Below are 11,987 nucleotides of genomic sequence, written 5' to 3'. Positions count from 1 at the left end.
AGTGTGGGATGCACAGTGTAGGGTGTGCAGTGTGGGGTGTGCAGTGTGGGGTGTGCAGTGTGAGGTGTGCAGTGTGGGGTGTGCAGTGTGGGGTGTGCAGTGTGGGATGCACAGTGTGGGGTGTGCGGTGTGGGGTGTGCAGTGTGGGGTGTGCAGTGTGGGGTGTGCAGTGTGGGGTGTGCAGTGTAGGGTGTGCAGTGTGAGGTGTGCAGTGTAGGGTGTGCAGTGTGGGATGCACAGTGTGGGGTGTGCAGTGTGGGGTGTGCAGTGTAGGGTGTGCAGTGTGGGGTGTGCAGTGTGGGGTGTGCAGTGTGGGGTGTGCAGTGTGGGGTGTGCAGTGTGGGGTGTGCAGTGTGGGGCAGGGGGCATTCTGCAGGGTGCAGTGTGCAGGTACAAGGTGTGAGCTGTGTGTTGTGGGGTGCAGCAGGGCTGTGGGGTGCAGGGCGCTTGGGTATATGGTGTGGGGTGCAGGATGGGTGGTGCAGTGTGGGTTGGAGGGTGAGAGGGGTGTAGAGTACAGGTGGAGGTGCAGGGTGTGGGATGCAGGGGTGCAGGGGTGCTGGGTGCATGGTGTGGGGTGCAGGACATACGTGGTGCAGGGGGCAACACGCAGGGTGTGCAGGGGGGACGGTGCGGGTGTGTGGAGTGCAGGGTGTGGGGAGTGTGGGGTGGACAGTGTGGGGTGCACAGGGTGTGGGGTATACAATGCAGGGTGTGGGGTGTACAGTGCAGGGTGCACGGTGCCAGCTGTGGGGTGTGGGCTGCAAGGTGTGGAGGTCTCGGGGGGTTGCAGGTTGTAGGGTGTGCGGGGTGTACAGTGTAGGATGGGGGGGGAGCCCGGGGGCCACGTGGTGTAGGACGTGTGGGGTGTAGGGTGCAGGATGAGGACGCCGGGTGAGGGGTGCTGCTGGTTGCGGGGGGCTGGGGGGCTGCGGGGTGCAGGGTGTGGGGGGTGCACGGTGCGGGGTGCAGGGTGTGGGGGGCCGGGGGTGCCGCTCGCGGGGTGCCGGGGGGGCCGCGGGGGAGGCGCCAGCCGGCACCTGTTGCTATGGCAAACGCTGCATTCGCCATGGCCGGGGCTGCTGTTGCCTTTGGCACCGGAGCTGCAATTTGTTTCTAGAGCTTTCCAGCCGCAGCCGTTCCCAGCGGCGGGCGGGGGGCTCGGGCGGGGGCTGGGGGGGCTCGGGGGGGCCGGGGCGAGCAGGGCGCCGCTCCCAACACCTCTCCCACCCCAACGTGTCCCCCCCGGCCTGCGGCCACTGCGGCGGGGGCTGCTGGGGGGGCCGGGGGCTGCAGCCTCTCCCTGCCGCAGGCAGGGGGACCCCCGGGGGTTCGGGGTGCTGGGCTGGGGGCCGGGGGAGAGCAGATGGGGGGAACTCGGCCCTCCATGCCCCAGCTCCCCCCGAAGGGCCCCTCTCACAGGCTGGGCTGGGGGGGGATGTGGGCAGTGGGAGCTGGAGGGTCGGACAGTGGCATGGGCGTGGGGTGCGGGCTGGGGGTACAGGGTGTGGGGTGGGGGGGCAGGTACAGGCTGTGGGTGCTGGGTGCAGGCTGGGACCTGGAGGTGCAGGATGTTGGACTGGGGTGTGGGGTGCAGGTCCCACCCCAGGCACAGCCCCGTGCCAGCCAGTGGGCACTGGGGAGGGGTTCCCCATCCCGCTCCCTCCCCAGCTCGGGGAGCCCCCGGCGAAGCCCCGGCCCCATCCGTGTCACCCTCCCCTCTGCGGCACGGGGCTGCCCGTGCCTGCTCCCCGCGGGTCCCCTCGCCCCCGGCCCGGCACTCGGCCCCCGGGCACCGCGGTGCCCTGGGTGAGGGGCCAGGGCTGGCACCCTGCATCCCCAGCGGCCCCAGGCCCCCGCTCCCGGTCCCCGCTGGCAGCGGCTGTGCCGCCAGTATCACGGCACACCCGTGGGCAGGGCACGGCACGGCACGGCACGGTGTGGCACCCCGGCCCCGCGTCCCCATGCCAGCTGCCTCCCCGGGGTGCCGCCGGCGGAACCCCCCGCCCTGCCCGAGCCCGCCGTGCCCCCCAGCCCCGGCCGCGGGCACGGGCGGACACGCGCGGCCGAGAAGCACCGGGGACGCCCCGGCTGCCCCTCGGGGGATCCCCGCGCCCGGAGGCGCCGCGGGGTCCCCGCCGCCGGGGGTCCCTGCCCTGCCCTGCCGCCGGCACCTCCCGCAGCCCCCGGCCCCTCGCCCCGGCACCGGGGTCCCTCCGGCAGCCCCGGGGGGCGGCTGAGCCCCTCCGGCCGCCCCGGTGCGGCGGCGGCCGAGCCCGGCTGGCGCTGCCAAAGGGGCAGCTCGCGGCTTTGATTCGCTTCCAGCCAACATGGTCTCCAAACGCTCTAAAAATAGTTGTTCTGCGCACAAACCCCGCGGCAGCCCCGGCCGCCGAACAAAGCCGGGGAGCCGGCGCGGCCCCGGCCGCCTCCCGCTGCCCACCCGCGGGGCCCCGCCGCAGGGGCCGGAGGGGCCGTGCGGTGCTCCCGGCCCCGTGCGGTGCTCCCGGCCCCGTGCGGTCCTCCCGCCCCGCGCCCCGCGCTCTTACCCGGCTGCGCTCGCCCGCCGCGGCGGGGCGGGACGGGACGGATCGCGACGGGACGGGGGGTTCGCACCGTGCCCTCGCCTTTAGGCCGCCGGGACCTTCCTCCGCGGCATCCCCCGGCCGAGCTCGGCTTGGCGGTGCTGGCGGACCCTCGCCCGGCGTCTCGGCGGGGACGGAGCGCCCGCCGTGCCCGTGCCCGGCGCTGCCCCTGCGGCCGGGGGGGAGCGGGGCCCCGGCCGTGGCCGCCGAGCCGCTCCCGCTCGCAGGACCGGCGAGTCACGCTCGCCGCGGCGGCAGAGGCGTTCCGAAGTAGGTTATACCTGCGCCGGCTGGGCGAGACACGCGGCAGCCACCGGCACGAAAATGGAAAACCCACCCGAAATCCCGCCTTTTTTTTATATTTAGGGACCTCGGCGGTGCCGTGCCGCAGCCGGGAACCTGCAGGGACCTAACCGGCCATTTTAGGTGACGGCGAGCGGGGTCTCCGGCAGCCCCCCGCGCTGGTGGCGGGCGGGGGGACACCGTCACCGCAGTGCCCCCCTGTCCCGAGGTGACCCCGCGTGCGGCGGTGACACCCCCCGGGTTGGCCGGGGTCCCCCGTGCGCCGGCGGCGGAGGGGACGCACGAGGGACCCCGTCCAAGCGCCTCTCCCGTGACAAGTGCCGCAGCGTATTATTATTGTTGTTGTCACTTTGAGTCACTGCCACCACCGCGCTCCTCCTCCTCCTCCTCTCCTCCTCCTCCTCCTCCTCCTCCTCCTTCCCAGCGCCAGGGAACAACTCCGGGATTGACTCAGAGGGGACAGGAGCGGCGGCCGTGAGTCACCCCCACCCCCTGCGCCCCCCACCCCTGACTCACGCCGGGGTGCCCCCCCAGCCCCCCGCGGCGTGGGTGCTGCTGGCAGGGGGGGCCGGGAACAAGGGTGGGCGTCCCCCGGGGCCCGAAATTTTGCCTCTGACAGATGGTTGTGCCGAAACCACCGTGGCCGTGACCTCATCCCCGGGGTTGTAATTCAGCGGTGAAATGTTTGGCTGCTGCGGGGGGCGGGGGGGGCACGTGTCGGGGGGAGTGCCCGGACGGACACATGTGCCACAGCTCTGGGAGCCACTGCCACCGGGGGACGGGGGGTCTGGGGGCATGAGATGCTGGCGAGAGCTGGGGTGATCCTAAAAATAGACCTGGCACGGAGGGAGGACCCTGGGGTGGTCGGCAGCACTGAGCCAGCCCCGTGGTGCACCCCAAGGAGGGTGTCACTGCACCCCAGGGCACCACTGCACCCCACGGCACTGCAAGGAGTGACACACTGCACCCCACGGCACCCCAGTGTGCAATTCATTGCACCCCACGGTGCTACTGCACCCCACAGTGTCCCACTGCACCCCAAGGAGTGACATACTGCACCCCACGGCACCCCAAGGAGTGACATACTGCACCCCACTGCACCCCAGTGCGCAATTCATTGCACCCCACAGCACTACTGTACCCCACAGTGTCCCACTGCACCCCAAGGAGTGACACACTGCACCCCACGGCACCCCAAGGAGTGACACACTGCACCCCACGGCACCCCAAGGAGTGACATACTGCACCCCACTGCACCCCAGTGCGCAATTCATACCACAGCACTACTGCACCCCACAATGTCCCAGGGGGTGATTCACTGCACCCCAAGGAGTGAAGCACAGCACCCCAAGGCACCACTGCACCCCACAGCACTGCAGAGAGCAACACACAGCACCCCACAGCACCCCAGGGAATGATGCCTGGCACCTCTGCATCCCCATGGCACCCCGGGGAGTGACTTCCTGCACCCCTTGGAACCCCAAGGAGTGATGCACTGCCCCCACAGAACACATGGCACCCCATGGCCCCCCCAGGAGCGACACAGAGCCCTGCACTGCTCCACACCACAGCCAAACCCAAACACTGGCTGCAGCCCCACAGCTGGATCTGTTGGTGTGGGAATGCTGGCAAGGCTGAGGGCAGACCAAACTGCCTCTGGCATGGGGTGGGGTGGGATGGGGTGGGATGGGGCAGGGACGTGTGTCACAGACCCCTGTGCTGGGCCGTGGTGCCACTCGGCAGGTGGGACAGCGTGGATCACCCAGCAGGATGATGGAGCTGCCAGAGCACCGGGAACATCTCACCAGGAACACCCAGGAGCTCCATGTGCTCAGTCACTGGGGAAAAAAGTCTGGGAGATGGTGTGATCCCAGCGAGCAGACCCCGGCCCCCATGGGGACCCTCTGGTTGATGGGAAGCAGAGCCAGGTGCCGATCTGGGGCAGGAGCTGAGCTGGAGAGATCCAAACCAGGATCGGGGATGGGCTGTGAACTGGGAATGGCGGTTAACCGCGGGAACGGGCCCAACGCCGCCGGCACGTGCTGGCACGTGCTGAGCCCCGCGGCAGGGAAGTGGGATGGCGGCTGGGCCCGAATGCCAGGTAAGGAGAGTCTGCCCGCGGGTCCCTCCCACGCTGGGAGCCCAAACCGACCTGCGGCCTCGAGGTGAGAGGGATCTGGAGCCATCCCACCAAACCACACGCCCCGACACCGCCGGCTCCTCCCGCAGAGCCGAAGCCGCCGCGGCACGAGCGCGCCTGGCACACGCGCCTGGCACACGCGTGTTCTCGGCACGCGCCGGCGGGACCTGCCGAGCCCACGCGCTCCCCTCGGGGCGCCACACCTCGCCGGGGCACGGCCCGTGGGGAGGTGTTGGGCAGGGATGCGCCGAAATAAAATTCCCTGCACGAAAACCACTGCCTGAGGGTCCCTGAGCGGCCGCCACGGCATGGCACGGCACAGCATGGGACTCCACGGCCACCGGGTTTTGGGGCCAGCTGTGGCCCACCCTGGACAGCACTGTGGGCATGTGGGCAGCCCGGGACACCCGAGGGACACCCGAGGGACACCCGGGCTGCGGCCTCACTGGTGGGCACCAACATCCCGCCGTTCCACGAGAGCTGCGTGTCACCAGAGCGGCTCCACAGGGAAGTTTGGAGCTGACTCAGCACGAGGGGCCGGAGCCGGCGCCGGAGCTGCCAGGAGCAGCAGGGCCGGGTCCCACACTCTGTCCCCGCCAGCTCCGGGGGCTCCCTGGGGGGCTCCTGGGCTCCCTGGGATGCGGGTGCCCAGTGTGGCACAGCCAGCACGGAACGCGGCCGGTCCCGCGGTGACACCGGCGACGTCACACAAAAGGGCAGAAACACAGAAAGAGGAACTGAGCGAGGAGGAAAATCTCATTTGCCCGCAGGTTCGCGCAGGCGAAACACCCCGGAAAGGGGGGGGAGGAAACAGCAGTGGGAGGGAAGGGGGAGTGAGGGGGAAGGGGAGCAACAGGGAAGTGGGAAGTGAAGGGGAAGGGAGAGGGTAGTGGGAATGAACGGGAAGTGGGAAGTGAGTGGGAATGGAGGGAAGTGGGGGGGAAGCAAGTGGGAAGAGGGATGCGAGAGGGAAGGGGAAGTGAGTGGGAAGAGGGATGCGAGAGGGAAGGGGAAGCGAGTGGGAAGAGGGATGTGAGAGGGAAGGGGAAGCAATGGGGAAGGAAGAGGAAAATGGGAAGCCAGAGGGAAGGGGGAAGCAAAAGGGAAGGGGGAGTGAGCAGGAAGTGGGAAGTGAGTGGGAAGAGAAGGGAGAAGGAAGGTGGAAACGAGCAGGAAAGGGGAACTGAGCAGGAAGCGGGAAGTGAGCGGGAAGAGGGACGAGAGCAGGAAGGGGGAAGCAAGAGGGAAGGGGAACAGAGAAGGAAGGGGGAAACGAGTGGAAAGGTGGAAGCGAGCAGGAAGCGGGAAGTGAGTGGGAAGGGGGATAAGCGAGAGGAAAGGGGGAAGCAAGCGGTGGCCCAGCTTAGGGGAGGCAGGAGCGGGAAGCAGCGGGCAGGAACAGGCAGGATGGGCACCCCCCGCGCCCTGCCAGGCCCCTGCCCCGCCGCCCCCTCCGCCCGGTCCCGCGGCACTTCGAACCCCCCCGGAGGCTATTTTTGGTGCAAAACCCCCGAAGTTTGGGCAGGGCCGGGCCGGCCGGGCCCCCCGGGCGGCTCCGCCGCGGGCAGGGCAGGGGCGGCCGCGGCCCCGCGTCCGCCCGGGGGGACACCCGGCGGTGCCACCGCGGGCCGGGAGGGGACCGGGGGGACACCCGGCGGTGCCACGGGGCCCCGCTGCCCTTCAGCCGCCCGCGCGGCGCTCAAGGACACGGCGGCGCCGCGGGGGCCGGGCCGGGCCGCGCCGCCACCCCCGCCCGCACGGCCGGGCCGAGCGGGGCCGAGCGGGGCCGGGCCGGGCCGGGCGGGGGCGGCGCGGGCCCGGGGGGGCCCGGCGGGCCCGGCCCTGCCGTGTTTTCCTGCCGCGGGCCCGGGACGGCGGAGACACCGCGGGGCACCGCGGCCGCCCCGGACCGGGCCGAGCGCCCCGGAGGGACCCGAACCCCCCCCGGGGGGACCCGAACTCCGGCCGGGGGGACCCGAAGCCCCGCCGGAGGGAGCCGAGCCCCGGCCGGGGACACCCGAACCCCGCCGGACGCCCCGGCCGAGCCGAACCGGCCGGAGCCGAACCCCCCGAACGCGGCGGCCGAACCGAACCGAGCGGAGCCGAGCGGAGCCGAGAGTGCCCGAGCCGAGCGGAGCCGAGCGGGGCCGGGGCTGCCGCTCCCGCTGTCCCGCTGTCCCCGTGTCCCGGTGTCCCCGTGTGCCCGTGCCCCGTGTCCCGGTTACCTGGGCCGGTGCGGGCCCGGCGCCGAGCCCCGCCGAGCCGTGCCGAGCCCCGCCGAGCCGCCGCCGCCGCTGCGCTGCCCGGCCAGGCCTCCTCCCGCAGCGCCGCCGCCTCCACTGCAGCACCGAGCCCGCCGCGCGGTCCTAGAGCCCGCCGGCCGCGCCCGCCGCGGCACCGCACGGCACGGATCGGGCACCGCACGGCACGGATCGGGCACGGCAGGGATCGGGCACCGCACGGCACGGCACGGGCACGGCACGGCACGGATCGGGCACGGCACGGCACGGATCGGGCACGGCACGGCACGGATCGGGCACAGCACGGCACGGCACGGGCATGGCACGGGTAGAACGGCTGCACCGCGGCCGGGGGGCTGGACAGACCGCCCGGGCTCGGCTTTGCTAAGCTAAGACGAGCCGTGCCATTCCGAGCCGTGTTGTGCCAAGCCATGCTGTGCCGAGCCAGGCCATGCCAGACCAAGCCAAGCCGTTCCGTGCCAAGCCAGGCCGGCCCAAGCCAAGTGTGGTCAAGGGCCGTGCCATGGTGTGCCAAGCTGAGCCGTGCCAGGCCAGGCTGGTCCAAGCCAAGCCAAGTGTAGTCAAGGGCTGTGCAGTGCCAAGCCAAGCTAAGCCATGCCACGCCAAGCCAGACTGTGCCAGATCAAGCCAAGCCAAGTGCAGTCAGGGGCTGTGCCATGTCAAGCCAAGCCATGCCGTGCCATACCAAGCCCTGCCAAACAGCCATGCCAAGCCAGGCCACGCCAGGCCAAGCCAAGCCATGCCTTCTCCCCACGTTTGTGCCAGCTGTGTCCCCCTGGTCCCTGGTGCCATCGCCACCCCCCGGACAACTGCCAGGATGTCTCCGAGAGCTTCTTCCTGCGGGGTACCCCACTCAGGGCGTGTGTGGAGTCCCCCCGGACCCTCCCCAGCCAGGGGCTGCCAGGGCCAAGCGGGGATTGGTGTGTCCTCAGTCCTGTCCCTGCGAGGTGTTGGCCTGGAGGCTCCTTGGGAGGCTGGAAAGCAGGTGATGGACACCCAGGGAACGTCAGCGGGCAGAGATCCATGGCAGCGGATCCCAGGCCTTGGAATTTGGGGGGGTCTTTGGTGAAGGGGATTTGTAACTCCTCCTTAAGGATCTGACAGGGGGGTCTGGTGGTGCCGTGGGAGCTGGGGTGGGACCGAAAAGCCAGGGGACCGCCAGGACAACCCACCAGCTGCTCAGAAGCACCTGGAATCGGGGGTTCAGGGCTGGACTTGAGGAGCACTGGAAGAGCCAGAGGAGCCTCAGGGGGCTCACGCTGCTGTCTCCAACACCTGCACAGGTGATGCTTTTGGTCCACCAAAGCCTGGGCTTGGCCTGGGCCCCAGCTGGCGCTGGCAGGTGCCGAGGATGGATTGACCTTGGGGGATCCCCGGGAATATCCGGCACCACCCGGATGAGTGCCCAGGGTCCCAAGCTGGTGCCACAGCCCCTGGCATGGGCATGGAGGGGCCCAGCAGCACCTGGCTGTGCTTTGGCAGCCCCATTCCTGCTCCAGCTGTGCTGCAGTGCCAGGAGGATCCCCCCAGGCAGGGCCCCCCCTTGCCCTCAGTGCTGGAAGGCGCCCGGTGCACAGGGGGGCACTGCAAAATAAGGCATTAATTAATAATGCTAATTAATGGTGCGTTCCCTGGAAGGATAGGCCCTGCCTGCTCCCATGGGTGTCTTGTAGGAGCCTCCCATGGGTGCCGGGATCCCGGCTGGAAAGGGGCAGGTGCCCCTGGACCAGAGCACAGGACTGGGATTGACCTCCCAAATCCCATGGGGAGGGTCCTGCTGGGCCAGGATTGACCCTGCAAACTCCAGGGGCAGGATGCCACCAGGCTGGGATCAACCCCCCAAACCCCAAAGGCAGGGTCCTGCTGGGCTGGGATTGGGATTAACCCCCCCAGATCCCATCCTGGGGGACAGCCCCACGCCTGGCTCTGCTGCAGTGCTGCCTTCCGTGACGGTGCCACGTGTCACCACAGTGCCTCTGCCGCCTCTCCAGGACGTGCCAGGCCTTGTGCCAGTGATGGAACACCCAGGGGACACTTGGAGTCCTGGCAGGGGTGTGGGACCATCACTGGGGGATGCTGCTGGCAGGGGAATGCGGCCAGGGAGCTCTGTTCTGGCGCTGGGCTGGGCACAGGAGGAGAAGGAGGAGGAGGATGGTCACAGGTTGACCATCTTCCATGCCAGGTCTTGGCATCTCTGTGCTCCAGCAGAGCCATCCTGCTCTGTGGCAGCCGGCAGCTCCCATCCCTTCCGTGCTCCAGAGACCCTCAGGAGGCTGCAGAGCCCCACAGGGGCTGTGCCCTGAGAAACCCCCACATCCCTCAGACCTGCTCAGCCACCGGTGTTCGGCCTTCCCAGCCCCATCCCTACATCCCAGGGCATGTGGGGGCTCAGATGGTGCCACGGCCACATTGGCAGCGTGGTGCCCACCTGCCCTCATATTCCCAATTATCCCCAGGGATAACCCCTGACCAGGGAGGTCGGGGGGGCTGGTCCCAGCTCTGCACTTCTAACCACCCGTCCCATGGATGGGGCAGCACCAGGAACCAGCCGGCCCCAACACTCTGCTGGAATGTTCCACCTGGAATTGGTGCTCCCCAGGCACTCACTCCCTACCCTGGCAGAGCTGGGGGTCCCTTGGCCCCCCCCGACGCTGAGCATCTCCCCCCCAGCAGCAGCTCGGCCTCGCCACCGAGAGAGCAGCGGCCCTGGTGACACGGTGACACGGTGACAGCTGCCAGTGCACAGGCAGGTCCCTCCGGGGCAGGAACAGGGATCGGCTTAATTAATCTCGCCTGGAGGGCGGGCGCCAAATTAAGCCGGTGACGGTGACACCGCAGCCCGGCCCGGTCAGTGAGCCCGGGGAGCAGCCGGGCCCCTCGGTGTGGGGACAGCCAGTGTCACACGCCGGGCAGTGGCACAGTGTGCCATGGTGGCACTTGGGTTGCTGCTGGGGGTGGCACTCGGTGTGCCAGGGTGGGAGTGTCCCTTCCACAGGCCCTTCTGCCAAGCCCTGGGGACATGGGGTGTGAGGACATGGCACGCTGCTGGCATTGTCACCGGTGGCACTGGTGGGCTGAGGGGGGTGACTTGGGGTGGCAGCGGTGCCAGCCGAGGGATGGAGACCCCAAGGGATGCAAGTGTGAGGGCACTGTGGCCAGAGGGACACAAAGGGATGCAGGTGATTGCACCATGACCAGGGGGACACAGGTGTGATGCCACTGTGGCTCAAGAATCGCCAAGGGACACAGACATGATGCCACCGTGGCCAGACGGACCTGGTGGGAGGCCGGTGTGATGCCACTGTGGCCGGAGGGACCCAAAGTGATATAGGTGGCACGGCCCCATGCCTTGAGGGACCCCGAGGGACACAGGTGTGATGCCACCGTGGCTCAAGGGATGCCAAGGGATTACAGGTGCGATGCCACCACAGCCAGAGGGATGCCAGGGACGCAGATGTGACACCACGGTGGCCTGAGGGACCCCCGTGCTCTCTGCACTCCTGATGCTGAGCAGGGCGGCCGTGCCGTGTCCTGGTGCCACTCCCGTGTCCTGGTGCCACTCCCGGCGTGTGGATCCCGCAGCGCTGCTCCCGCCGCCTCAGCCCGGGGAGGGGGAGCAGCTGTGGCCGGTCCCTGCTGTCCCCGCTCCCCCCGCTCCCGCCTGACCTGGTTTCCAGCTCCGAGGGCTCCTGGTTATGCAACCGCCGCCGAATTCCTGCACGAGCAGAAATGGCCGACAGTCCCCACATCCTCCCACAGCCCGGGCAGGGGGGCGATCCCGCCTGCCCCCGGCCCCTGGCCCGCACCCCCCGACCCACCGCCGTGCCCGCGGGAGGAGGGTGCCGGGAGGGGCTCGGCGGGGCCGTGTCCCCTGGGCCCTGTCCCCCAGTGCCACGGGGCTTGTGCCACCCCTGGCAGGCGGCAGCCGCGGGCTGTGGGAGCGCTGGTGGCACCGGGAGCACGTGGCAGGGCTGTCCCCGGGGACACGGCCTGTGTCACACGGGGCTGCGAGGGCGGGCGGGCACGGCGAGGTCCGGGACCCCCGGGGAGGGGCCGCAGCCCCCCCCCCCGAGCCGGGACAGGCTCCGTGCCGGGCTCCCGCACCTGCGGCCACGCCCGCGGGTCCCGCCCGGCTCCGTGTTTGCCCACCGATAACCCCGCCGGGCGCTCCCCGGGGCGGGGGAGAGGGGAGGAGGAGGGCTGGGATGAAGGGCAGGAGCCGCAGCGGCGGCTGGAGCGGCGGCATCGATCCGGGGATGGAAAGAGCCGCAGCGGCCGGGGGAGCCCAGGGAGCGGCCCCGGCCCCGGGGTCTGGCGCTGCCACGAGCCCCCGGCCCCGTGTGAGGGGACACCGGGTGCCCCCGGGGGGGGGACTGCGGGGGTCGGGTCTCGCCCTCCCCGCAAATCAGTGGGGTCCCGGGGGTACACGCGGTCCTTGAGGGCTCCTTGGGGTGCACAGAGACCCTGGAGTCTTCCTGAGGTGTTGGGAATACCTGGGGCACATGAGGTCCTTGAGCTCTCCGTGGGCCACGTGGGGTCCCCGGGGGTCTCCTTGGTGTGTGCAGGGACCCTGGGGTCTCCGTGGGGTCCCCGGGGGTCTCCTTGGTGTGCGCAGGGACTCTGGGGTCACCATGAGACCTCGTGGGGCTGAGCCCACCCGCTGCCCCTCACACTGAGCGGGAGCTGCCCCGCCCCCCC

This window comes from Lepidothrix coronata, unplaced genomic scaffold (assembly GCF_001604755.1).
Source record: "Lepidothrix coronata isolate B3197 unplaced genomic scaffold, Lepidothrix_coronata-1.0 Scaffold344, whole genome shotgun sequence".
Lineage (NCBI taxonomy): Eukaryota > Metazoa > Chordata > Aves > Passeriformes > Pipridae > Lepidothrix > Lepidothrix coronata.
This window is presented reverse-complemented; position numbering follows the sequence as displayed.